The following is a 4,706-nucleotide window of genomic DNA, read 5'->3' on the forward strand; positions in this document are numbered from 1 at the left end:
TTCTCTATCCATTCATCTGTTGATGGACACTTGAGTTGTTTCCTACTCTTTGCTATTGTGAACAAAGCAGCAATAAACATGAGTGTGCATATATCTGCCTGGGTGGCAGTTATGGTCTCTTTGGGGTATATTCCCAGTAGTGGAATTGCTGGGTCAAATGGTATTTCTATTTGCGACTTTTTGAGAAAGCGCCATACCGCCTTCCACAGTGGTTGCATCATTTTACACTCCCACCAACAGTGAATAAGGGTTCCAGTTTCTCCAAAACCTCGCCAGCATTTGTTGCTTGCTGTTCTGTTAAATTTTGCTATTCTGACTGGCGTAAGATGATATCTTATAGTTGTTTTGTCTTTCCTGTCTTTGTAATGACCTTTGCTTTCTTCAAGAATACTCTGTGTCATTCCACCACTCCTCCGATCTTTGGTCATTAGAATTCAATGTATCAAGTAGTTTCTTGTGATGGTTAGATTCAGTTGGGATAGACTCAGTCATATTTTGATTGCCATGGATTTGTTTTCATTTTCTTCCGCTTCAATTTGAACTTGCGCATGAGCACTTGGTGGACCGCTACAGGCAGCCCCCGGTCTTCCTCTGATGACTCCTCTGGACTTTCTCCACTGTCTCTTTCTATGGATGTCAGTCTGATTCCTTCCACGTACCTTGAACTTCTCCTTTCATTGCCATTGGTCCTTTATCACATGCTACTTCCAAAAAAGAGTAGTCTATCGTATAAGTCTATGTGGATAGTCACCATTTATATTTTTTAAGAGATGTTTGTGATTAATAAATCATTAATTATAGACAATTCTATCAGGCAATCTCCAGTTTTATTTCTGTTTCTAAGGCCACATTTCCCACATACTAGTCCTTTTATGTTGCCAACTTTCGCATTCCCAAACCAGTGATTATTAATGTATTTTGGTAGAAAGTTTGATCAATTGCAGAGCACACAAGTGGTTGTTGTTATGTGCCGTCGAGTCACTTGGGACTCATAGCAAACCTATGTACAAGAGCCCTAAACCCTGCTCTATCCTGTGCCAACCTCACTGTCTCTGACACACCTTCTCCCATTACCCCAATCACTGAATCGATCTATCTCATTGGAGGTCTTCCCTTCTTGCACTGTCCTTCCACTCTCCCAAGCATGACATCCCTCTCCAAGGACTGGTCCCTCCTTGCAACATGCCCAAAGTATGTCAGACAACTTCTCAGAATCCTTGCCTGCAAGGAGCAGCTTGGTCTCACCCTCTCCAGGACAAACCTGTTTGTTCTCCTAGCAGTCCATGATATATTCAGTACTCTTCCCCAGCACCACAGCTCAAAGGCATCAATTCTCCTTTTATCCTCTCTAGTCACTGTCACACATAGCAAGTGATTGCAAAGACTAAAAAAAAAAAAAAAGCAAAGACTATGGCCTGTATCAGTCATGCCTCAGTCTCCAGAGTGACACCGTTGCTCTTCAGTACTTTGGAGAGGTCCCTAACAGCCGACTTTCCAGTACATAACAACAGTAAAAAAGGATTCACATAAGCTACCCTTTTAATTTACAGGAGACTACAGAAATACTGTTTTCTGGCTATCAATCATAGATAGATAATAAACAGATTCCCCCCCCCTTGTCAATTTAGTAGGGAAGGAAAAAAGTCATAAATCTGTATTTTCTTGATAAACAGTGCTGATTCGTCTCTTGGACCAGAAATCCTTTTTAAAGACACGATCTCCTGTCGCCACCTTCAGGAAGGAATGTAAAAAAATCAATCAATCTCTCTCTCTCTCTCTCCCCCTCCCCATCTTCCTGATTCAACCAAAGGTTATTTACATGTAAAATGATAAAAGCAGAATTAAAAACCCACCTTCATTGTGCACTTTGTAGCTGCCTAATATTTTGAGATTTCAAAACTGCAATTTAAAGATAAGTTCCATGAAAAGATGATTTTTCTCTCCCCCATTCTTTTCAAAGTTTGAGTGTCTCCATTTAGCACTGACGAATGAAAAGATTTCTCTGTGAAATGCACCTGTAAGCACAATCTTAGCTTTCTAAATGCTTAGAGGGAACAAATTACGCCTTTTCTCTCTCTCTCTCTGTCTCTTTCTTTCTTTTGATGTGGACTCCATTCTTTACTGGGTGTTCATTGACTTTGAAGGTCAATTTCACTGCCATTGAACTAATTCCCTCAATCATGACAATTTCATGTGGTCGAGAGTACAGCTGCCCTGGAGGGTTTTCTTGACTGGAGCTCTGGTGGCCTAGTGGCAAGAAACTGCACTGTAATCCCAGAGGCATGCAGTTCAAGGCCACCAGCTGCTCTGCTGGAGAAGGATGGACAGTCACCTCCTCCGTGCGATCAACTGCCTCTGAAAACCCACCTGATGGGTCAGTTCTGACTATGGGTTGGTTCTGACGGTACATAACAACGATCTTCGCAGAAACAACCATCAAGTTTTTCTTCCTCTGGGTGTATTTAAACGTCCAAACTTTAGGTTAGTAGCTGACCCCGGATTAGGCCAAGGGTTTCCTCTTGCTGAGGCTAGAGACCTTGTCCCCTCCTTGTCTCTCTGTGTTATCCCCTTTTTGCCCTTGTATTAGACATACAACACACACTTGTCAAATGTTCTACAATGAATCAACTTCTATTGCTTAACTTTGCACTTAACTACATAAAAAAAATATCCCTGATTAGGACTGGCCAGTTTGTTTTACCAAGCAGTGAAATGGGTGTTCTCCCAGGCCCATCAATCTCTAAGATTTAAAAGTACAACCAACAGACTGCCTGATCACACTGGTATTTGCATGTGTTATTGCATAATGTGTTCATTCCGTAGGAAAATTAACACCTCAAGTACTGTCAGCTCTAATTTTGGCTGGCCAACACATTACAGGAGTTGTGAAGAGTGAGTGATTGAGGGTATAGAAAGAAAATTTTATAATTTCCATTTATGGCATCTTTAAAATGTCTTTGTTTTGTATGTTCTACAAGGTTGTGTACGATAGAGCAGGAACCGACCCCTAGCTGACCCTCTGGTGGGTTTTCAGAGGCAGTTAATTGCATGGGAGGAGATTGCCCATCCTCCTGTGGTGCAGCTGGTGGATTCGAACCACGTGCATTCAGGATTGCAGCGCAGCCTCTTACCACCAGGCCACCAGAGCCATCTAGCCTGAGGATAGTTTTTTGAGGGTTTGGTAAAAAATGTAATGCAATGTCTTCTAAGTGTTCAGCCCTCGGCACAGAAAATACTACCTGTTCTGCAAGCAGAGCTGACTTCGTGGGCCTGTGGCCTGAGCCACGGCACAGGGTTCTGGGCTCGGAAGGCCCACTGCCTGGTTTGACACTCCGCTATTGCTGCCTTAAGGGTCATGGTGATGCAGTGGTTAAGCACTTGAAGGTACATGGAAAGGTTGATGGTTTGAACCCACCAGCCATTCTAGAGAAAAATGTGGCAGTCTGGTTCAATAAAGATTAAACCCCAAACTGACTACAGATGAATCTATTTCAACTCACAATGACCCTGTAGAACAGAGTAGAATTGTCCTATAATGTTTCTGAAAGCGGTAAGTCTTCACAGGAGCAAACGGGCACATTTTTCGGTCATGGAAAGTCCAGTAACTGCTGACGTCTTAGCAGTTTGTCGCCTTAACCACACCTTCAGCCATAAAGATTACCACTTTGGAAATCAGGGCAGTGCAACTGTGTCCCCATGAGACACCATTGACTTGATGGTAGTGGGCTTGGCTTTGGGTTGTTCTCTTGATATTCTTAATGCATTTTCAATGAGGTCTCTTACTTTTTTCTTTATACTGGCTTATTTACAAAGTTCAAATGCAGTGTTTTTCACACCAGATCTTTCCCATTTCCTACACCCCCCCCATCAAATTGTGCAACCCTATTATTAATCACTCCCCATCCTCAACCCTGTGCTCCCCCCTCTCTCCACCTTGGTTCCCCATATTGTTCCACAATAGTGGTTTTATACAGTATTTGTCCTTATAGCACTGAGTTACTTCACTTAGCATAATGCTCTCTAGTTCCTCCCAAGTAAGGTAGTGATTTATAAAATTATTGCTCCTGCATTTCTCAGTCCATTTGATTGTGGATGGACATCTGGGCTGTTTCCATGCTCTTGCGATGGTGAATAACACTGCTATGAACACTGGTGTACCAGTCTCTATTTGTGACTCAGTTCTCAGTCTCTCGGGGTATATTCCAAGCAGTGGAATAACTGGATCATATGGTATTTCTATGTTCAGCTTTTTGAGGAAATGCCAAACTGCCTTCCAGAGTAGTTATGTCAGTTTATAATCCCTTTTCTTATGTATAGGGGTTCCTATCTTTCCACATCGTCTCCCACATTTATTACTTGCTGTCTTTTAAACCTTGTCACTGCTACTGGAGAGAGATAGTATCTTATTGTGGTTTTTATTTGCATCTCTCTTGTTGTCAGTGATTTGGAGACTATCTTCATGTGTCTGTTTGCCATCCGAATATCTTCCTCTGTGAAAATTCTTTACATGTCTTTTGCCCATTTTGTAACTGGATTATAGGTCTTTTCTTTGTGGAGGTCCTGTAGGATTCTGTAAACTTCTGATATAAGACCCTTGTCTGAGATGGTCTTGCCAAATGTTATTTCCCAGTCAGTAGGTTTTCTTTTCATTCTATTGGGAAATGTTTTTTAATGCGCACAGGGATTTTTGGTACTGGGTGGAACAA

The sequence above is a fragment of the Elephantulus edwardii genome, unplaced genomic scaffold, assembly GCF_000299155.1.
Source record: "Elephantulus edwardii isolate Elephantulus edwardi_28Jun2011 unplaced genomic scaffold, EleEdw1.0 scaffold00011, whole genome shotgun sequence".
Lineage (NCBI taxonomy): Eukaryota > Metazoa > Chordata > Mammalia > Macroscelidea > Macroscelididae > Elephantulus > Elephantulus edwardii.